Genomic DNA, 24,210 nt, shown 5'->3' on the forward strand with positions numbered 1-24,210 from the left:
AATATTACTTAGCCATAAAAAAGAATGAAATCTTACCATTTGCAACATGGACGGACCTTGAAGGCATTATACTAAATGAAGTAAGTCAGACAGAAAAAGACAAATACTGTATGATCTCACTTACATGTGGAATCTTTTAAAAAAACTCATAGGAAAAGAGATCAGATTTGTGGTTACCAGAGACATAGGGGGAATTGAAGGAAGTGGTCAAAAAGTACAAACTTCTAGTTACAAAATAAATAAGTACTAGGGATGTAATGTACAATGTGATGACTATAGCTAACACTGCTGTATGATATATAGGAAAGTTAAGAGAGTAAGTCCTGAGTTCTCATGATAAGGAAAAAGTATTTTTTTCTTTTTTTCTTTCTTTCCTTTTTATTATATCTATATGAGAAGATAGATGTTAGCTGAACCTATTGTGGTAATCATTTCACAATATATATAAATCAAACCATCATGCTGTATGCCTTAAACTTATACAGTAATGTATGTCAATTATTTCTAAATGAAACTGGAAAAAAACAGACAAATAAAACAATGATTTTTAAACATTGGACAACAAGGCCTCACAGGATCCCTGAGAGAAGGGAAACAAATAAGGTGAGCCCTACAATTGCCCTAGCTTCCTTCTGGGAAAGAGTTTCCAGGACATAATGCAGGAAGTGAGAAACCGGAAAGAGTCTGGTATTCTCACTAAGTTGAGGAGACAGGATGGAGGATTTGAGGAGGCCAAGGTGTTAGAATATGCAGGGCAGAGTAATAGAGAGGAGAAGTCTACACAGAGTAAGAGCTCTGGAGACACCCAGAAGCTTCCCTTTCCAGTTTTCCAGTGAGTTCTGATCATGTATTGTGAGGAAACTACCCTCAGACCATCAGAAAGGAGCAGGCAGACCAATTCAGAGCTGTTGAGAGTTCACATTCCCAAAAGCCAAAGTCAAGAAATGTCCTAATGAATGGGACATCAGATAAAGTACACAGAAGGATATTATCTCAGTAGAGAGGACAAATTAGCCCCAGACCAAAATATTCTGGTAGCTTCTGGTATCACCTAAAAACTCTTAAAAGCAAACCTCAAACTGATCGAGCTGTTTCCAAGTATCTTAATTGTGTCTGAGATGAAGGCTTTCAAAAAAAAGGAATTAAAAAAAGTCCAGCACCCAACAATGTAAAATTCACAATGTCTGGCATCCAGTCAAAAAGTACCAGGCATGCAAAGGAGCAGGAAAATACAACTCATAATGAGGAGGAAAATCAATCAATATAAACTCCCAAAAATGCACAGATAAGAGAATTAGTAGACAAAGGTATTAAAACAGCTGTTGGTAAATGTCCTCTACATGTTCATTGCCTACCCACAAGATCATAAATACACTCTTTTTTTAACCCACATGGGGTGAACTCTTGTGTATCTGCAAAATAGAAGGCAAGATTCACTTTTTTTTTTTTTTACACTATGTGGATATCCAATTGACCAAGTATCATTAATTGACTAAGAACATTCTTCCCTTGCAATGCGGATGTAACCTCTGTCACAAATAAAGTGTTCATATATGAAACAAAAATTGTTTTCAGAAAGAAAATGAATATGCAAAAGGAAACATTGTAGTACTTAGCATTTCATAAAATGAAAAAGATACTTATATTCAAAGGGAAATGTGCCATGGAAATATACAAGAGGTGAGGTGTTGCAGGATCTTAATCATAAACATATGCAAAGTTAGCATTGTCACACTCTATATGAAGTTCTTGGAAATACCATTTAGTCAGGGGTGGGGGGGCAGGCATTTTGCATCTGATGAGTCACCATAATGCTACTTCCCTATTCCTGCTTATGGTGAATTGACCATCTTTATATTAGTAGTATGCAGAACTATTGAACAAATGGAATTTCCTTTCTCACCATTGTAACCAGGGGAATGAAAATTATTCTCTTAGTAAAACGAGAGTTAGAATATTTGAGTTATGTTCTTACCTTCCTCCTCATCCTACTATAGAAGCTCAATAAGTCACTTCACCTCTCTGAATCTCAAACTCTCCATCAGTCATTTAAATTTAATGCATGTTACAGATGGTGCTGGCTTTTGTCAAAAGGGTATTTTCTCCCAACATGTGCCATGGTTGTAGCTCCAATACAATGATTTGGGAAGTCCTGAAGATCAATACAGATCTATGTTTCTAGCCCCTCTCCAAGAAATCTGTATGAGCTTAATGAAAGCTAGCCAATGGCTTCAAACAATGTGACTTCCTTTCCCTTTGAAGTCAGTAAGCATTTCTTGAGCATCTACCATATGCACAGGAAGCTGAAGTAGTACATGTAGAATTTGGAGACCACTAAACTTTCTGGAGAACTCTCAGAATGGCCTCTTTACCCTCATGCACTGACCCCACTACCTCTTTCTGATTTCTTTAACCACTAAGACTCTGCTTAGTTCAGGGGAGCCAACAGACTCCCCGGCCCTTTCCTTCTATTCATGCCAGATGAATTTCAGCAGCAACAGAACTCTGGATGAAAGAGGCCAACTGAGCCTAGAAGACTCAGAGTCCCTTTGAGCCTCTGGGAGATACCTGACTTTTGAAGCATCTATGACAAAGTGTTTTCTATCTATTACTCCAATCTCCAGGAGGGGAGAAAAAAGGCTAGAGACAGGGAGTCCTGCTCCCTACATCCCCTTCACAGCGGCTCTTTGGGTGCAAAGAAAGGCATGGTTCTCCTAACCTTCCATAATCTGTAAGGAGGTAACTCCTGATACAAAAACACCACCTCACCCCTATCCCACAGCAGCCTAGTATGACGGGGAGTGGGAGAAGGAGGTCACTATTGAGAAAGGAGGAAGGGCTGCTGAGTAAGGTGAGATTCCTTCTGTGCTGTCATCTTCTTTGTTTGGATTGCTATCAAAGCTCCACCCTGTGCTGGAGAAGTTTTTATAGACTATTAGACAGGGTAATAAGGAATAGTCTGGATACCAAGGAGAAGCAGAGAAATTCTATTGTAACAGGTCACCCACAGCCAAAACAAATTATTCCCTCCAACTCCACTGGGAACCAGAGCCCAAACCAGCGAGCAGCTACCAGGGCTCCCTGTGCAGCTCTGGAAAAACACACAAAGCATACAGCTGCTCACCAGTAACTGATGAGCTGATAATTAGCACCGTGTATGTAGACTTTGGGCGCAATATGTGACTTGATTTGTGAAAACAATGTCTGCCAGCAGCCTCTTTGGTTCTGAGGGACACCAGCTGGGACTGGGATGGGGCCAGAGGCAAAGGAAGACTAAAGAAGACCACTGGCATCCTTGAAACCCAGTCAGGGGAGAAGTCAGGGAGAGGAAGGAATTCCTAGGAGAATGGGAGCAAGAGAGGAGACAAATAAGGGAGAGGAAAGAAGGGAAGGATAAAGGAGAAAAAGAAATAAGCAAAACATTTCTCAGAGGGCCCCAGACAAGGTCTTTGATGTCATGGAGCTTGCCATCCCTCCAACCCTCCCACTCCCCACTCACATTCACTGCACCTTTATTCTTGTTCCTCCTACCCTACTCTCTCTCCATACTCATTTTTGGGGGTAACCAAACCCACATATCTACAAACAGAAAGACATGTCAAATCCTTTTTTTGCTTAAAAGCTAGTTGTCACCTACCTTTTAGTGGCTGACAAAGAGGCCACATTACAAGTAGCTCTCTTTTGCTGCCAAATCTCTTGCTGCCATGCTACTCTCTGTAATTGTGTCACTCAGTTCTCTTGGGTGAGCCAGGAAAGCTGAAGGGTTCCTTTTCTAAGAGTCTCCTCTGTGCTCATCTCCTAGTACAGCAGGGCTGACTGTCTTTGGTATCCTTCCACCTGTCCTTTCAGCACCATTGTCCTCCTTGATCCTGATTCCCTCTATCCAGCCTCCTGGCTCAAGATCCCTCTACTAGATTCCTTATCCTAATCCCTCAGGGACCTGCTTTCCCTTCTGCCAAAGAGCAAATGAACTCCACTGAAAGTGTTAAATGTAGTTGGTGGCTTAATGTGTCACTCTTCCCTTGTATGATTGTTGCATTTTCATAAGGGTTAAACCAAAGGAATAGCCCTCATATGGCAGAATAATAAGCATGATGATAGATAAGGAAATTTGGGGACAGGAGACCTCCTTATTCTTCTTCTGAGAAAGGCTGATCTTGGACATGAGGATAGCACTATCAGGTCACCAGGGTTATTTCCCAAAGCTGAAACATTGCCCTGTGGTTTTCTTAAATTGGTTAGAGGGAAGAGAGGGCAGAGCCAATGGAGGTGAGTTTTACTTCTTGCCCTGTTGCTCAAATTCTCAAGAGCGCTTACCTTCAGGAGTTCCACATAATGGCTGTCTCCTGCCATGGGATTTACTCAGCTGAATAAATTTTCTAGAGCTGTATTAATGACAAGGCCAACAACAGAAAAGATAGATTATCTTGGACCCAGGGTTACTCCCCAGAATCATGCATAAACCATGGTTATTTCCAAGCTATGCTCTTGATTCAACCCACAGACTAGCTGGGCAAAGCAAGGTGATTTGCAGGCTGATCAACATTCACAGAGATAAAGAGAGAGGACTCAAGTCAAGTCCACTCTGGTTTACCCCTGGGCTAGTCATATTGGCCTGCCTCTGCACTTTTTGGCCACACATCTCCTGTGCCTCTTGTTCCACAGTTCTGAGCCAGGCCAGAAAGGCAAGTATATCACTTCTTCCAAGTGAGATGGCAGAGTTCCAAGTGCAGAAAGGAAACAATCTTATCAGACCTCTGGCCCATTGATAAAACCACAGAAGGAAATCACTGAGTTTCAAATTCAGAAAGGAAAGTCTTGGATAAAACTAGGAATTAATTGCCTAGGGAGTTTCCACTTAAAAGTCATTTTTTCCACATCAATAAAAAAAGCTTTTTATCATAACTAGGGTAATGGTCTTAGAGCCAAAGTGCTGTCTGCCTGTTTAGAGCTGTTTATAAGGTCTTCAGTAAAAACTAGTCTCTTCCACCTGTCCCCCCAAAATAGCCATTCTTTTCTCCACCCCACTTCCTTTTTTAGATCCATCAGGCCTTTTCCTAGAGGCACTGGGTTCTTCTCTCAGATACTCTCTGAGGATTCCCAGTACTTAATTTAGGTTTCACAACAGAGCAAACTACCAGATGAGGCAAGGACACTGGCTGTACCATATATCAAAAGAAATTATGGAATTGCTTTCATGTAAATATGTTCATGCAAAGGATTATCTATTACCCATCTGAGTCTGTCTAGACTATATTACTCCATTTCAAGGTCCTTTTTAACACTAGACTTTGGGAATTCTCTGTAGTGTTTTGGTTTTGTTAGTTAGCTAGCTTGTTTGTTTTTGTATTCAATGATATTTGTCTTTAACAACTCTCAGGAAGAGACCAGATACACTGAGGAGAGTGGCCTGGAGTAAAGGATGAGGTGGGTATACACTGAGGCCAGAGAGACTTTTCAGATAGACACACAATTGAAAGGAACTTTTGTGCTAAGCAATGATCTTTAGCCTTCCTTGCTAACTTAAGCTGAATTCCTAAGGGACAGTGGCCTAAAGGCCTTTTCAAGAATGAAGGATACAATAAAGAACTAAGTTTTTCCCAAGTTTGGGAAACAATGCAGTATAGCGAGTTATGTCTGTTTTATAAATTCATTTTTAAATAGTTTTATCGAGATAATTTACATACCATGCAAGTGACTCATTTAAGGTATACAATTCAGTGGCTTTTAGTATATATCCACAGAGTTGTACAACCATCAACACTATCTAATTCTAGAATATTTTCATCACCCCAAAAAGAAACTTTATATCCATTAGCAGTCATTCCCCATTCCCTCCAAATCCTTCTCGCTATCTTTGGGCAACCAACCATTAATCTATGTTCTGTCTCTCAGATTACCTATTCTGGACACTTCATATAAACGGATTCATACAATATTTTTAACAGTTTTATTGAGGTATAATTGATATACAAAGAACAACACATATTTAATATGTACAATTAAATGAGTTTGGACATAAGCAAACATCTGTGATGACGTCCCCACAATCAAGGTAATAGACATACCCAACAACTCCCAGAGTTTCCTTGTGTTCCTTTGGGTTTGTTTGTTTGTTTGTTTGTTTTTGTGTGTGTGTGGTAAGAACACTTAACATGAGATCAGCCCTCTTAACAAATTTTGAAGTGCACGATACCATATGGTTACTACAGCAGATCTCTAGAACTTATTCATTTAGCATACATAGCTGAAACTTTATACACAGTGAACAACAACTCTCCATTTCTCCACCATCCACCCCCTGGCAACCACTACTGTATTTTCTGCTTCTACAAGTTTGACTTTTTATATACCTCATATAAGTGGAATCATGCAGTATTTGTCCTTCTATGACTGGTTTATTTCATTTAGCCTAATGTCCTCCAGGTTCATTCACGTTGTCACAAGTGGCAGGATTTCCTTCTTTTTTAAGGCTGAATCATATTCATATATATATATATATATATATATATATATATATATATATATATATATATATATATATATATATATACAAGTCCCTTAGTAAATTCACTTAAAAAATAAACTAGAGTTTTCCTGGATCACTGTTTTATTTCCCACATTTCTTCCCAGCACCTAACATAGTTAGACAATCTGCCTCCTGCTATTTATTGCTTTTAGGCTGCTGCCTCCTTTTCAGGGACACACTAATACCTCTGGCCACCAATGATTTTTTGCAATGGATGACAGGCCCTACTTTTGGTATCTTGAGGTCAAGCTTACCCAAGGCACTGGACGTCTTCACTGTCCTCTCTGTTTGCCAACTAAAAACTGTTTACAATTCAACCTTGAACTGTAAACAAACAAACAAGAAAAAAAATATAGCACCCCCATTCCTCTACCCAAATGACTGAACAACTAAAGAAGAACATACCAACCTCCAGCTAAGCTGATGGCTGACACCACAATGGTTCTAGCTCCTCTCAGACATTAATCAAATCAGACATTTCAGCACCTTGAATCACCTCATGAAAATATCTTGCCCTACTTTCATTGATATCTCTTCCACAAGATGGTATCTTCTTCAAAGAAAACAGGGAGCCATCCAGGGTGACCATTTAAACTATCAGTCTTAAATGAAAAGGTTTACAGGGGCTCAGCAGGTAATCTGATGAGTAAAGCTGCCCAAGTGTAGGATGTGCTGAAAGCTTTGGGAAACTGGAAAGCAAGTACCAGTATAATGTGTAACCTGGCTCCAGCTGACTTTGCCATGCAGGATTGAAGGTCCCATGTTGCCAGATATTTTTTTTAAAAGAAGCTGGAAAGTGGAAATTTTATGTGAAAAATTTCTTTTTAAATACTGGCAATAAATTTGATATTTTAGAAAACACTGTGCAGGTCAAACAAAACATGTGTGCTGGCTGGATCTAGCCCATGGGCCACCAGTTTACAATCTCTGTTCAAAACACTACTTAATTCTTCCTCCTACATTCCCTGTCATTGGCAGCACCAACCTAGGATCCCATTGCTGCCCACATTCTTAAGTCTTTGTCCTTCAGACTGTTAGCCTTTTATTAAAAAACACTTTTCTTCTAGCTCTTTCTTCTCTGTGTGCACACTCAGCTGCATCCATCCTTAAAGAGTAACTTAATACACTAATGAAGAGTATGAACTTTCACTGGAGTCAGTGAAATCTATGTTCAATCCTAGCTCTGCCAACTACTAGCTATGTATCTTTGGGCAAGTTACTTTACCTCTCTGAGCCTCAGTTTCCTCATCACTAAAATGGGTACCATAATCTCTAGTTCACAGGCTTGTTCTGAAGCAATATATTTAAAGAACCTGGAACAAAATAGATGCTTAATACACATTATGGGTCATCCTTCATCCTTACTTTTTCACTAACATAATCTAATATTTAAAACATTGACACATTTAACTGCATCTCTTTTCCCACTTTTAACATCAACTTCTTGTAGCAGCACTGTTTATACTCACATTGTGAAATTCACAAGCCCCAGCATTTATCTGGACCCTGTACACTGTCATTTGAGACCCCTGATCCCAACCCTAAGCTCCATCCCAAACTATGCGTAATTTTCCCATACATTTTTTTATTGTTAAATCTAAATGACAGTTGTTTGTTTTCTTGCTTGTCAATCTCTCTGAAGCCTCTGATAGAACAAACCTCATATACCCTCCCAAGCTCTTTGTTTTTTGTTTTTTTAAAATTTTTATTAGAGTATAGTTGATTTATAATGTTGTGTTAGTTTCTGCTGTACAGCAAAGTGTATCAGTTATACATGCACATATAGCTACTTTTTTTAAGATTATTTTCCCATATAGGTCATTACAGAGTATTGAGAAGAGTTCCCTGTGCTATACAGTAGGTCCTTATTAGTTATCTATTTTATATATAGTAATGTGTATTTGTCAATCCCAGTCTCCCAATTTATCCCCTCCCCCACTTTCCCCCCTGCCTATCAAGCTCTTTGAATGGGCTTCCAGGATAACAGTCATCAGACATCTTGGACTACCCAATGATCTCTATCTATTCAATTTTGTATCATACAGCTCTCTTGCTTTTGTCTTTATCCCTTAAGACCTAGATGGAATTCATTTGGTCACATGGAGTCTATTTCACAAAGGGTAGAAAGTGTAGAAGAGTTTCATCTAACTCCATTTGCAAGCAAGCAAACTCTGGCAGGATGATATACCATCAACTCAAGATAAACATCAAAATGAAAAGAGGGTGTTATACCTGGGAGAAGATCCCAGAGGCCATATGGGTCTCTCCACTTTTAATTAAGATGGCTCCGTTTACTGTATTGGTATAGGTGGTCACCTCTCCAGCTTACCAAGTGATCATTAAAGGTGGTGGCTAGGAAGCCATGAGTCATATTCCAGTCTTCAGAACCCTCTTACATTGCAGCTAGTTATTTCCACTTTCTCTCTTAAAGGAATGGGTGCAGTTTGCACGTTTGGCTCTGAAGGCTAGACCAGAAGAGAATATTCAAAGGTATGTTGGTCTTCATTAAGAATCTAGACTCTCAAGATGTCTGCTTTGAAGAGGACAACACTGCGGGGATGTAAAGTACTTGTATGTTTGTATCAAAAGAAGTCACATTCATCACTTTATGGTTACACCTCATGTGTGAAGGCACACCTGTTTCAGGTTCCCTGCAGGCACATCTCACTCCCACCTCTGAATTTTTTCCAAAGCAATATATTCTCCCTGGAATACTTTTCCTTCAGGCAGTCAAATGGTCTTTCCCATCATTTAAACAGCTTCTGAAATCCCATCAATCCTCCAGTCTTCTAAGATAGATTGGCCAACAGACAGGTTTTTTGGTTCAGCCTGGACATGAAATACACACAACTATTCTCCCTTCCCTGATCATGTACTTAACCCTCATTGCCTCACCTATACTAAAGTACATTTACCTTTTCTTTACATTGGTAGAATTTGTTCTGGCCAAAGATTGAATAGAGAGTAATGTCTGCTGCACAAACGAATAGCTCATAAATCTGAAACTCAGAATTCTACCCATAATGTTATTGTACAATCCATTAATTTAGTAGCTTAAGTAAAATCCTAGGTTTTGGTTACAGATATTAGGGTATAAAAGTGTTGACAGAGGCTAGGTCCCTGTTGTGAAATACAAATGCAAAATTTAAATGCATATATGTGAATTAGAATGCAATAACATTTACTAATATTTACTAATGATCTTGATGAAGGTAGAAGAACACAGTAAAAATTAATAATATATTACATCTAACAATATAGGTGAAGCTAGGACTCACATATTGATCATTGTTTTTTTTCTCTGTCATATACATTAAATAGAGAGTAGCAAAGTAGTTCAATGAGAAGTCTACTTTGTAGACCACCAAGTAAAATTAGGTCGTTAAACTGCTTTCTGAGAAAGTAGAAGTTAGAGGAGAAGAAGACAGGGAGGAGAGGTAGAGGTGATTTCTTGCGACCCCTACTCCACCACACCTCCAGGGTGATTCATGCCCTTCTATGGAGCCTAGCAGCCCTTATGTCAGGGGAATGCCTATGGCATCTTGCATCATCACAGCATGGTTGTGAGGCTTGTTGAAAACAAAAGTGAGCACCGGAAGAACTGGGTGAATATCAGCATATTATGAGAATTGGGAAGAAAACATTAATTACTTATATGCTATATCTTGAGAGGCCCAGAAAGCCTGAAGGGTCCCATATTACTGTTTAACACCTACCATTTGAGAGTTATTTATTTTTAACAAGTTCCCCTTCGAAATGTATATTTATTTGGGGAAATAAACACATTAAGCCAGATATCATTCACATCTTAAATCAAGTTAATTTAATCAGAATGCTTTCTCCCTACCAAATAGATGGTCTCCACTGTGGACAAAATGGGAGATTGGCCCCAGCCATTGGCAGAGAGAAGATTAATTTCAGAATGTAGGGGCACTGCTTAAGTGTGGGGAGGAATTCATGAATCTGTCCCCAGGCCCTCTTTTAAAATGCCAAAACTCGTGGGAAAAGATAACCAGCACAGTTTATCATTGGTCTATCTGATCTGCTTTACTCCTAGCAGCAATGAGGAGGGCTTAGCGTAAAGACTGCAAGATGGAGAGGAGAGAGAGAGGAAAGAGATGATCTTTTTGTATCTGGCCCCCACATCCAACCTAAGGACTTCATGTGGTCAATGCTTGATAATGGGCTGTTGACTTGAAATTAGGGAAAGGCAGAAGGAGGAAGGCAACGATTGTTTGTCCTTAATGCCTCCCTCCCATCAGTGACAATTTAAGTTCCAGCAGAATAGTCCTGGAGGTTCCCAAGACTCTTTGGAACTTGAGAATATAGGTTCACCCGGTGGGACGGAGCCTTGGTACTCTTTAATATTACAGGGGTGCCACAAAGCTGGCTGCAAATCTGTGTCTGCAGCACAGGGAAAAGCCCCGCCAGACACAAGACCTAATGGTGGACTTTCAGGTTCTATGACAGGCCAGTGTGAGAACAATTTCTAGGTGGAGAGGACTTCATGGTTATTCTAAGATCAAACCACAAAGGTAAGCACCTGCCTCTCAGTTTGTCTCTGGTGATTCTCCAACCTTTACATTCTTCCTTTTATATGCTAATCTGCTTCTCCAACACACAGGGGCCCAAATTTGAGCTCCCACTGAATAAGTTCGCAGTTCGTTTCAGAGTCAAGGACTGCCATCCCACCTGCTTCAGGTGTTCCTCCCCCTGATGTTAGTGGGGTGAAAAGTCAGTAAGGTTGTAGACAATGAAGGAAAGGGAAGGAAGGAGCAGGAAAAGAAAAAAGGAAGCAGGAGAAAGGAAGCAGCTAATTGTGGCTAAGGAGCTATTGGTTCTAAGACACACGCATACTAGCAAATCCATAAAAGAAGGAAACAACCAAACCACCTCCACTACCTGGACCACCTAAACAAGGATGAAATCAAGGCCAAAGAATTTAAGGTATTGCTGGAAATGGAAAAGTCATGCTTAAGGTGGTCTTCACAGCCTAGTTTGAGATCATGAACTACAGAAAGCACAGCGATATACATTCATTCATGCAGATATGGCATATCTCCTTCATACACACACAGACTCTCACTCAGTATATGCATAGATACAGCTGCATACCAAGACTACTGCACTCATACAGATACATTTCACCAAATACCGAAATATACATCTATATACCCAGGTAAGTACATGGATACAAAGTCAGATACGGACACCTGGAAAATCTAAACATGGAGATATACACAAGAATACACAACTGCAAATAAGATATCTATGTAGAATGGAATAGCTACCATTTATCAGGAGTCTACTATGTCCCCGGCACTTTACATATGTTGGCTCATTAATCCTCACAAACACTCCTCTGAGAGGGGTATTATTAATCCCATTTTACAATTGAGGAACTAAAACTTAGAGGAGATGGTAACTTGCCAAGAGTCAGGCAGTTAGTGTGGCTTATGGTAGAGCAGGAACTCAAACAAGGTCATGCTACCTGAAAGGCTGCAAGTCTCCAACACCCTTATGCTGCAGCCTCTCGTGACAGCTCAGAGACAACCACAAACAGACACACATCCATTTACAGGTACTCGTGCTCCCTGGCAAAGAATGTGATTAGCATACTTCAGGGTCTGTTATCATCGTAATCATTTGTTTGAACTAAACAATGTGGAATTCCTTTGGGCCATTAGTACCCGTCAGTAAATTATCATGTGTTTAAATTACCTCTGGAGTACTTAAATTTAAACACTCTAGCATCTTGGTCCAGGGCCAGCCAATATTTTAAAATAATAACACTATAATTAAAGCTTAGGGTAAGCTTAGGATCTCATTCAAGTTAACAAAAGATTACTCTTCACAGTAGAATTAAAAACAAGATTCTAATTAATTAATGTGCTAATTGTTCTTCCTTTCTGCAATCAGCATGGCAATTTCATCTGAGAAGACACTGCAAAACACGAACACAAAACCCCCAGCTGATGCCCTGGTTGGATGCATGGCCCAGGGAGCTGTCTCATCTCCTTGTGCTGTCCTGGGCAACTGTGGGCACTCTGTGATGTCCAACATGGGCCTAGAGTAGGGCCCTCAACTGTGAATCCACACCATCAAGTTTTAGAGAGCTTTATCTCCAGGATAGGGAAACTAGCTTTTCTAGCTTGCCCAAGACAGTCCAGTTTACTCCTATTGACTTGATTCGGCAAAGAGCACTCTAAAGAATGTCTTGATTTGCATGATAACTTATGTAGGGACCCTACTTCAGATCATTCATGGAGCCATGAATCTTTCTAGCAGGGGAGGAGAATAGGAAGTGCTGTAGACTATTGTCTTTCTCCTTGAGCCTCCTACTAGCATTGGTATTTGTGCCACAGTGTGGATTTCCTGTCACCACTCCCTACTTTGTGCAGTAATAACCACATACAGCCCCAGTTTCTAGGGGCTTCCTTCTCCCCCAGCACAACCCAAATTATAGTGTTTCCTGAGAACTAGGCCTTTTCTTTCTTCATGGTACATATAAATTTTAGCACCCTGAAACTGTGGTGATGGTGCTAAGGAATGGGCATGGGTAGAGCCTTGAAAAAATAGTTCCTCAGTGCTTCACAGTTCTCTCTGGCCTGGAATTGGAAGATGACAAGCCGATGTAACATATAGACTCTTCAGAAGAAAGAAAAGATTTGGAGAAAATTCCTGGAGAAAAGTATTCAGGGGAAGAAGATTGGAAACGCTAAACCAAAACACACGGGATGTGTCAACGGAGAGCAATCCTGCCTGAACAAGCAAGGAGTTGACTGCTCTCCTGGACTTTTTTCAAGTCTAACTTCTAAGGATTTTTCTCCTGAAGAGACTGAAAGGAGAACAATGGGGGTCAAACTGCAAAACATACAGCCAGCAAAATCAAATCTTTTTCATGAGATCTTTGAAAGACAGTGAGAAACAGTAACAACTTAGATCCCTACAACTTCCTTTTGAAAAGCTTGCTCATGGCTCCAGCATTTTCTATCGAATTCTCTTGACATTTGTATAGCATAGGCATGCAGAAATAGAGGAACTTTCCTGACTTCAAGCTTAGGAGAGTTTTAATGTTTTAATTAAACTCTGTGCCTATGGTAAGTTTACATTAGTATAGTGGCTAAATAAAAGGACTCTTGAGCTTGCCAAGGTTTGAATCCTAGCCCTACCACTTATCAGCTGTGTGACATTGGGCAAGATCCTTCACCTCTCTGTGTCTCAGTTTCTTCATCTATATAATGTGATAATAGTAGTACCTCCTTCAGAAGGTTGTTGGGAGGATTATATATTACATACGAAACCTGTAGAGCAAAGCTTGACACATAGCAAGCACTCAATAACTGTTAGCTGTTATATATAAGACAGGTTTGAGAAACCATTTGGGGTCCTTTACTAAGCAAGTGGTCGGATAGTCATACATAAATAAATCTGATAATATCCATCAAATGATCAACCCAGGTTTGGGGTAACCAAAGTGGATCAGATTAACTGTGAGACAATCAATTTGATGATTGGTCTCTTGATACAATCAGAGTTTAGGCATTTCTGTCGAACCACATTTTTCTGAGCTCTTTAGGCACCAAGAAAGGAGTCTCCATTATCTGGATATGTCGCAGGTTCCTTTCTAGAGACTTGAACAGGAAGGGAGTCTTCTTTAAAAGGTTTTTGGGGACCCAGGAATGAAACTTACCCTGAGCTACATTGTAGGGAAAAAAAAAAACAAAACATGTTGGGAGGAACATGATGTGACTGAGTTTTCCTCCTGGAGATTTTAAAGTATATGATGTTTTACACTCAGTTCTAATGCTTCTTTCCCGAGGAGCAGGTTGGAGAGGCAGGACAGTGTATAAGCACCACTCTCTCTCTCCTCCCCAATCCTTGCCAGAGAACCCAGGTCTGGCAGCTTTGGGCTGTGTGGGCCCATCGTAGATGCAGTTGGGTGGTGGGTGGTATGCTGGAGTGTGCTTGCACCGCCCTTAAGGGCCATTTGTGTTCATCGCTTTCCAACTCCACATTTAGTGACGTCATGCTGTTAGCTTGCAATCAATCATGGTGGGAGTATTTTCACCATGGAAATTGGCAAACACAACAAATCAGGGCTTTTTCCCCCCCACACAGAGCCAGTTGTTAAGCATTTACCAGCACATCTCTGGGCAGGATTAACTGTCATTGCGTCAGATACAGCTCCCTTCTATGCTCAGGTAAGGTGGGGCCCTTTCAGCTCTTGGCAAGTGTCAAGAGCCTTTTACCAACTGAAGAGCTTCACTGGGCTAGGACTAGACTGCTTTGGTTCAATTTCTCATTTTAGGTTTGTTTGCTGTGGCTGTCCTAACAACATATTCCCAAGGGGCACTGGATTACCCAGCCTCCTCAAACATAAGAGGTCTCAGCCCATCAGAGAGGAATTTGAGGCCCAAGATGCTGGACACTGCTGTAAAGAGAAAATCCAAAGGAAGGTAAATGGTAGGAAACTGAATACAATGAAGGAACAGTAACTAGCCTGCTTTCAAGTTTCCAACCATCATTTTGGGGAGTGAGATCGATTCTATTATTAAAGAAAGAAGGGGATTGTACACAAAGCCAGGAACCAATTTGAAATTTAATGACCAAAACAGAGAGAATTGGGTTAAAGCCAATTTATAGAACCAATGAAACGGATGGAAGTTGAAACAATACAGGCACAGAACAAACAGGCTTTAGGCCACGTGTAAATCTAGGCAAATACAAAACACATGGTGTAGTCTCAGCACACAGGCCTTGCTCTCTGCCTCTCCCTCCCCCATACTCCTTCCCTTAAACTTGGTCAGTGACATATTGATAGTACTGGAAGAACAGAAAGTTAGCTATTGATACTCTAAGGTCAACATCCAGTTCTATCTCTGGCACTCCCATAGAATCTTCAAGTATGAGTGCTAGAAGAATATTGTCTACTGTAGTCCCCTCCTGTAACAACTTTGGAAACTGAGGCCCAGAAAAGTGAATTTCCCAAAGTCTCCAAGCTAGTTAGTGGCAGATCTGAGCCAAAAGCTCAGGACAAGTATGTTCTTATAAGCCACAAGTCAAGTGTTTCTTAAGGGTTTCCTCTTGTAACTGTCCCTGTAAAGATGAAGTATGTTCTTATTAAGTTGGGAAGACCCTGATCTTCTGGTTATTGCTCCTAACTTTCCTATTACAGCCCAAAGTCTATAGTTCTTTTTCCAGATCACAGAAGTATATACAAATTGAACTCACATGCAGACCAGAAATCTTGGCTTTAAAAAATTATTGATAGCAAATGCTTGACACAAGAACATCTGTGAACAAGGTGAAATTCTATCCATGTGTAGGGGGAAAAGCATGGCTGGGGTGGCTTTTCTGTATTCATATAAGAAAAAACTTCTACCTCCTGGTGGTACTTTTTCTGTCTGAAAAAACAATATTGGTTCAAAATGACTGAGTACTTGAGATATAATTTACCTCGGGATGTAGAATTCTATTACTGAGGCCTTCCTCTTTGCTCTTCCATTTCCCAGTTGCCAAGGGAGTCCCAGTGACTACCTTGAGGTAGCAAATCCTTTTGTACAGAATACCAACATGTCTGCAGAAAGTTCCTCCAAGGACATTTAAGGTCACTCCAACCATTTTGACTTATACAATCACTTTTTATACCAACTCACCATGATGCCACATTCCAGCAGTTAGCTGACCATTGTTATCCTTGGGATTCTTTGACTCTTGAGGATTTTCCTGGGTTTCAACATCACAGGGTCAACTTGCAGATATCAGTTTGCAATTCTACTGCTGTAAGGAAGGAGAAAAGGGAATAAAGAGCAATGAACAACTATGTGCGGACAAGCTACAGATTGCCTGCAGCCTGGAGAATCATACTCTTTCCACAAGACTCAGAACAAGGGAGAGTCCTGGATCTGCTGGAGGAGAGAGAGCTAACGTTTGTTGAAAGCCTTCCATGTGATAGGGAAGTTAACTTGGAGTCTTCCCCAAAATTCCATGCAGTACTGAGGCTAATAGAGGTCAAGTTACTCAGGTAGAAAGTAGCAGAACCAGAGCGAGACTCCAGGTCCTTTGGATTTCAAAGTTCATGATCTTTCCATAAGATCTGCCTCCATAAAGGGAGGGAGGAACATCTGAGCTGAGTCCTAACCAAACTCTTGTCACAGCGCTTCTTGAAGAAAGGGATCTTCCTCGCTGTGTTTATAGGCTCATTTGCTCAAGTCTGGGTTTGGCAGCTGCCAGCCTAGAAACGGCATCAATGGCAGCGGGAGATGGAGGCATCAGCCCTCCAGGTGGAGAACCCAGGCTGAACCCCTTGGCCTTGCTTTGGAGCATTCCCACCTGCTAACCTTTTACCTAGGACATATGAATAGCTCCTTGCAGATCTGACTGTCTTCACTGTACCTCTCTGACATAAAAACCATTTGCCTCAGAAAAAAATTCTAATTATTCAGGCAACAGAGTGGGCAGTCAAGTCTTGTGCAAACTCTTGCTCACACCTGTGGAAAGGGAAATAAGCAAAAAATCATTTCACCTGCCTGTGGGTTTCTTTGCTGAGAGCACCAAATCTTGGCATTCACTCATGCAACCTACAAATAACGAGCTCCTAATATGTGCCAATTATTGTGTTAATCTCAGGGGATATGAAGACAAATGGCATGCTCCCTTCCTTCAAGGAACTCCTAGCTCTTAGTAAAACTGCAAGCTCTGAGAGGCAGTCTGGTTTGATGGCCAATAGCATGGACCCTAGAATCCAACTGTCAGGCTTAAGTCCTGACTCTACCACTTACTATTTGTGTAGCCTTGGGCAGGTGACTTTTAACTTTTCTGTTCCTCAGTTTCCTCATCTCTGAAGTAAGGGTCGGTAAGATTAGTTAGCCCATGTAAAGCCCTTATAACAATGCCCAACAACTGTAAATCCCCCATAAATATCTATTATCGTTATCACTACAAGCCAAAGCAAATTCTTCCAAAGCCTGCCATATCAGAATGAGTGTATTCAGTGATTGAGGTAACTTTAGCTATCTAGAAAAATCACTCTCAATGTGTGGATAGAAATAGAAGCCAGAGGTGGGGTGGGGAGGTGGTGATCTTCAAATGAGAGTAAAATGTATCTCCTTATCCAGTTTATTTTGAGAATGTGTGCCAATTAAAAGCAGGTAGTACTATCGACATTTTATAAACAATTAATTACCCTAACAGCCTCAGATATGTGGAGAATTTCCTTAAAACAACACAGCTTGGGCTTTATTTCTCCATCTGTGGGTTAAGAGGGTTTGAGTGAGTTGATTACTAAAGGCCTTTCAGGCTCTGACACTCAACATTTCTCCTATTCTCAGTGCTCAGTTGTTATTCCTGGAGAAATAAAACATAAAAGGTTTGTTGGAAAGTTCCTGAAAAGTTTATTAGAAAATTTCCTGTTGTGATAAGGTATATGGCTAGGGAAGAAAATTCTGATATAGCAACCATTGATCACTGATCAAAATATATGATGTTATTATAATTATATACCAGAATCATATGCAGTAATGTAAACATTTGAAGAAAGCTTAAATTAGATCATCTAGACCAGGGTTCTCAACCTTGACACTATTGATGCTTTAGGCCAATATTCTTTGCTTGGAGGGTGAGGCTGTCCAGTGCATTGTAGGATGCTGAGCAGCATCCTTGGCCTCTGCCCATTAGATCCCAGTAGCAACCCCCACCCCCAGTTGTGACAACCAAAAATGTCTTCAGACATTGCCACATGTCCCCTGGGGATAGGATTGCCAGATTTAGAAAATGTACTTTATCTGGCAACACTACTTGGTGAAGGGGGCAAAGTTGTCCCCAGAGGAGAACCATCAAAGTTCTAGCCTCTTGCTACTCAAAGTTCAGTATGGGCATCACTTTGGAACTTGTCAGAAAAGCAGAATCTCAGGCCTCAACCCAGACCTACTGAATCATAAAGGGCAGGTATTTTAATAACTTCCCCAAGTGATTTTGTATGCACATTAAAGTTTGAGAAACCCTGATTTAGTCTTAACCATGTATACATATATCTGACTTACTGGTGATGCTTTAAAAAACTATAGATACTCACCATGATATACTCCAATTCAGTAGGTCAGGGGTGGGTACAGCCCTAGAATTAGTATTTTTAATTCTCACTGGTGCTTCTGCCCAGTGAGTCTAAGATGCAGCAAGATTTAGGAAACATTAATCTAGTTAGTCCAACCCCCTCATTTCACAAATGAAGCTGAGGCCCAAATGAGGCAAGTGATTTTCTCAGGTCACAACTCAGTTGAAGAACCATTGTTAAGCCTCAGAATTAGACCCCGGGCCCACTGACTTCTCAACTAGTATTCCTCTTCTTTTCCACTACTTCTTCCACTGTCATTAATGTTGTCCGCCAAAAGTTGACTCTTCCCAAGAGAAGACAAAGGAAGCAGAAGTGTTGCAAAATCAGTGTTCACCAATAGATGAATGGATAAAGAAATTGTGATGTGCGTGCATGCATGCGCACACACACACACACACACACACACACACACAGTGGAATATTACTTGGCCATAAAAATGAATGAAATTTTTGCCCTTTGTAGCATGGACCTGGAATGTATTGTGCTAGTAAAATAAGTCAGACAGAGAAAGACAAATACCATATGATTTCACTTATATGTGAAATCTACAAAACAAAACAAACAGAAACAGACTCATAGATACAGAGAACAAACCAGTGGTTGCCAGCGGGGAGTGGGGTAGGGGGGCAGATGAAGTAGGTGAAGAGGATTAAGAGGTAAAAACTTCCATTCATACAATTAATAAGCCATGAGGATGTAAGTTACAGCACAGGGAATATAGTCAATAATATTGCAACAACTTTGTATGGTGATGGATGGTAACTAGACTTATTGTTGTGATCATTTCAGAACGTATAAAAATATTGAATCACTATGTTGTGCACCTAAAACTAATATAATATTGTATGTTAGTTTTAACCAACAAAAATTTTTTTAATAATTAAAAAAAAAGTTTTTTTAATTTTTAAAAAGCAAAATCAAATAGACTGTCACTACTTCAAAAATGTTAGGAGTTACTGGCCTTGAAGACAGATAGCACCCTGGTAGGAATGCTGATTCTGGTCCCTATCATCAGCTGTAAGAAACGTTGCAATTAAAAGCAGGCTGACCTAAGGGAAATCCATATCTCAACTCAGTTCAGCAGAGAATATTGCAGAGGCTAATAGATTCAGGTGCATTTTGAAATGAAATGAGCAAGCAGAGAACATCTTAAACAGTATGACAATGAGCCTGGATTCTACTTTAGGTCAGTTACAGCACTGAAAATCCACATGACTGGCCAGTGCTACTAGCAGGCCACCATCCCTGAGAAGGAAACCCTCTACATCCCAAGGTGTATAAATATACCTTCTGAGTAGGATATGTAGGCTTGGCACAAGGTACCATGGGAGCCAACAGTCATCAGAAGAATTTAGGAAACACCTCACTTCCCAGTCTGTATTAGAATACTCTAGGATGAATTAGAATAGAGCAGTCTCTTGCTGGGTATTGGGACTCCCAAAAGTCACTGAAATTGGTAAAAAAAAAAAAAAAAAAACCCAGCACACACCGGTATGTTCTTGACCGAAGGCCAGGGCTGGAGAATATACTGCCTCCAGAAATCAGCTTGAATTCTAATATCTTCATATTCCAGAAAGAATGCAACATTCACTGATTAGAAGGAGAAATCTGGGAAGGGCAAGGCATGAAGCAATCTTTGCAGGCTGCCCAGCCCACTGTAATCCACATAGCCCAGGGCAGAAGCAGATGAAAAAATTAATGTGTTCATTTGACAACTTTCCCCACCAAAGGCTAGGTCCTGTAATTCATTTTTTAAGCCCCTAAGTTATTCATCAGCAAGTGCGAAGAGTGCCCAAGGGACACTGCTGGATCAAATTTACCTTTATAGTTAAAATGATTTGTTAGGATTTATGCGTAATGTCTTTAACACCAGTTGATTATTGGGTTGTCTTAGAAAAACAGAAAAAAAAAAGCTCGTTTCTAACAGCTTCTGCTTACCAATTTCCCCACCTGGAATCAATCAACAAGTCATGCACTGTTTTGAGAGCCTACTACGTTCCCTGTGCTGTGCTGGGCATGATAGAAAATATAGGGTAAAAAAGATAGGATATCATCCTCATTCTTAAAGAACTTACAAATAAATTCTATACACAAAGGACAGTTACACATTAAGCTGCGCGCATTCAGAGGTCAGAAAAAGAAATGGAGTTACCTGAGAAGAAAGACTTCATGGAAAAGGTGGAACTGGAGTGAGACTGTATAGGATGTTGTGCCTTTATGCCTTCCCACATCATAAACCATTTCTAAAGCAAGTAGTAATCTATATGAGATCATTGGTTTAAAATATAATGTCCAATCACCAATTTGGGATTTATTGATATATAGCTTTTTTCAAATGTTATGACATCCATTCAACAAATATTTATTGGCCCCATTGTTCTAGGAGCTGAACATATACCAGTAAACAAGGCAAGAAAGTCCCTGCTTTCCTGAAGAGTCCATTCTAACTGGGGAAAGAGACAATAAGCATATATTCAAATAATTATGAAACAGGATGAGAAGATAGACAGTGACAGAGGGTCTGACTTTATATAGGGAGAGCCAGGGAAGATCCCTCTGAGGAGGTGACATCATTAAAAAATCAGCACTAAAACTATTGTAGACACTATTAATAATACAGGCTATTATTAATAGTGTCTAAAAGAGACATTATTATATAGACATTATTATAGAGGAAGAGGCCAGGTGGATATCTGGGGGGAAAGTATAGACTTGCTTCCCTGGTCACTCTTGCCTTGTGTGGGCATCAGCAAGCCTTTGTAACATCCTGCTCCCAAACTATACCTGTTGCCATTCGAGATGGCTGATACCATCTGCTCCACTAATCCAGTGCACCTGCTTCTGTGCTAAAAAAAAAAAAAAATATTCCATCACTCTTTTGAGCTGATGGATTCTTGTTACCAGCAAACATACTGGAAATTTTGGTGGGAGTTGGGTGATCATTTTAACTAATGTCAACTTTAGAGTAATGCTAGAAGATGTAAGTGGCTTAGTTTTGACCCAGGCAGTTTCATAACCACTGGATTCTTTATTTCTGCCAATCATTTAATAATCAGAACTAAAACTATTTTAGACACTACTATTAATCCAACTGTATTATTAGACTGACAATTCCTTTTATGAAAACAACTGGAAAATGTTTCTTAAACTTAAACTCAAAAAAGCCTTCTAACTTCTGTTTTGATCTTGATAGTTTATTTTTAAAAGCACATTATATGTACTTTATTCTGTGAGTCTTATGAAGGCTTCAGACCAAAAACAATAAAATTCTGGACTGACCTAAATGCCTTCCTTCCCCTCTGTGTCTCCAATTCTTTTCCATGCCAAATCCTCATAACTCCATGAAGGCTGCTCAACCAGCCTCATATAAGGTTTGCCTCCTCAATAGACTATCCCAAGATAGGGGCTACATCTTACACTTTGTGCCACTCTACTGTACCTAGCAGAATGCTTTGCCCTCAGGTACTTTATAAATACTTATTTTTTGATCAACTAAATGTAAGGACTAATTGAGGTAAGCTTGGACAGAAGTCATAGTGCTATAGAAACTCTTTCCAAGTTCTTTGTTGGTAAATTCAGTGATACACTCTCTGATAACTCAAGTCCTAGGGATAAAGGGAATGACTGACCCCATCAAAAAGGGTAGCTTATTGGTCAGACACTGAGTCACTGTATGGTAATCTATCTGCCCAGGAAACCAAGTCATCTCCTACATACACAGGTCACTGCAGAGACATTGACTTTCTCTCCTTCTGGGAAATGCAGAGGCACTCGTTTGGGAAACGGAATAATCATTCCAATATCCTATCTCTAACACAGGACTCAGTGTATTCCTAACTCTTTGGATCAGTGTCTAGCATGACTTGGGCATTTCATATAGAGCTATTATTAATCATGAATGGAGAAAAACTTTCACTTAGGCTGATGGAAGAAGGTATAGAGGTTGATGGACAGTGGCAGGAGACGTTTTGAAAGAACAGATTAGGTAATTGATAGGCTATGTGGATAAGGCATATGTTAAGTGATATGCTTCTAATATGGGGCCTAGGAGAATGCTGACGTCTTCCTTTACCTTAAGCACTGCCATCAGTTGTCAACCCTAAAGCTAAAAGGCCAGCAGAGCATGCATCTCTTCTCAAGTTACTACCATCGCCTCCAACGTTGGCCTCCAAGAAGGCTGCATTTAATGACACCTCTTCCATCCTTCTGTTTATTGGTTTGAAAGTTAAGCTTGTTTAGTTATCATCACTGATCTGTTGTGGGGTTGTCAGATGTGATTTATCAGTAGCTTGTTCATGGTGACCTTAAAAATACAACCATGTTATAGCAGACATGCCATTTTCTCAGTATCAGAGAAATGACTCAGTTGACCTAGTCATGCTCTTTTACCACTTACTAAATGCATGGGGTGCTGAACCCTTCCTGTTTGCTTCTGTTTCATTAGAACTTGGTAACATATTAGCTATATATTAATTAATCAACATTTAGCCTTGAAAGTTAATGTGAACATTTTAGTTAGTCAAAATATCCATAACCACATTTCTCCAACAGGTTGGTGTTTGCTGTGGAGTCCACTGGCCTCTTCTTACTCTTGGAGAAGGCTGGAGCTCACTTGAGGGTTGGAGGTTTATAATTTCTTTCCCTTCTGCAGATGTCCTCATGTTTGTAAGGGAAGGGAACCATGAGAAGTATGATCACTGACTAAATATTACCAGCATTGCCTCCTGTACCACGAACTTCTAGCTACCCTGGTCAAGGGTATTTACGCCTGACAATGTAGGGATCATGGAGAGACTCATGATCACACCATTAATTCTACACTGAAAAATGTGGATGGCCCTTCTGGAAAACCGCAGCCTGTTGATCATGGTGCTGTTCAAATCATCATCCCTACAAGCACTGATACCACCAAGATTGTGGGCAAGGTCATTCCTGAGCTAAATGGGAATCTCATTGGCCTCTGTGTCTCTACCCCTAACATGTCTCTCATAGATCTGACCTGCATTCTGGAGAAAGCAGACAAATATGATGACATCAAGGAGGTGTTAATCAGGCATCGGACAGCCCCTTGAAGGACATCCTGGCCTACACAGAGGATCACACTGTTTCCTGTGAGTTTAACAATGATACCTATTCCTCTATCTTTGTTGCTTAGGCCAGCATGGCTCTCAGTGACCATGTTGTCAATCTCACTTACTGGTATGGCAATAAATTTTGCTATAGGAGCCACATTGTGGACTTCACGTTTCACATGGGCTCTACGGAGTAAGAGCCCTGAACCAGTACTCCCAACAATAGCACAAGAGGAAGAGAGAGGCCTTAGTTCTTGGGAGTCCTGTCTCACATCTACCCCTCAGTACACTGAGAATCTTCATCCTCAACATGATTCCAATCCCATGTTCATTAGAAGAAGAATACCATCAATATAATACCCTATACCTGGCAAAGGAAAATATAGGATGGTTTGCTATGATAAAACTTTGAAGCCAACTGTCAGTCAAAAAGTATGAGGCATTGCAAATAATAGCTTTAGTGCAGGCACCATTTGGACATGGAGTAGAAATG

The 24,210-nt window shown here is 40.3% G+C and overlaps 1 pseudogene; it reads left to right on the forward strand.

The window, feature by feature from the left end:
* Nucleotides 1-656: 656 nt before the first annotated feature.
* LOC133081869 (glyceraldehyde-3-phosphate dehydrogenase-like) lies at nucleotides 657-23,914 on the forward strand (annotated as a pseudogene).
* The last annotated feature ends 296 nt before the right edge of the window (nucleotides 23,915-24,210 follow it).

The sequence above is a fragment of the Eubalaena glacialis genome, chromosome X (genome assembly GCF_028564815.1).
Source record: "Eubalaena glacialis isolate mEubGla1 chromosome X, mEubGla1.1.hap2.+ XY, whole genome shotgun sequence".
Classification (NCBI taxonomy): domain Eukaryota; kingdom Metazoa; phylum Chordata; class Mammalia; order Artiodactyla; family Balaenidae; genus Eubalaena; species Eubalaena glacialis.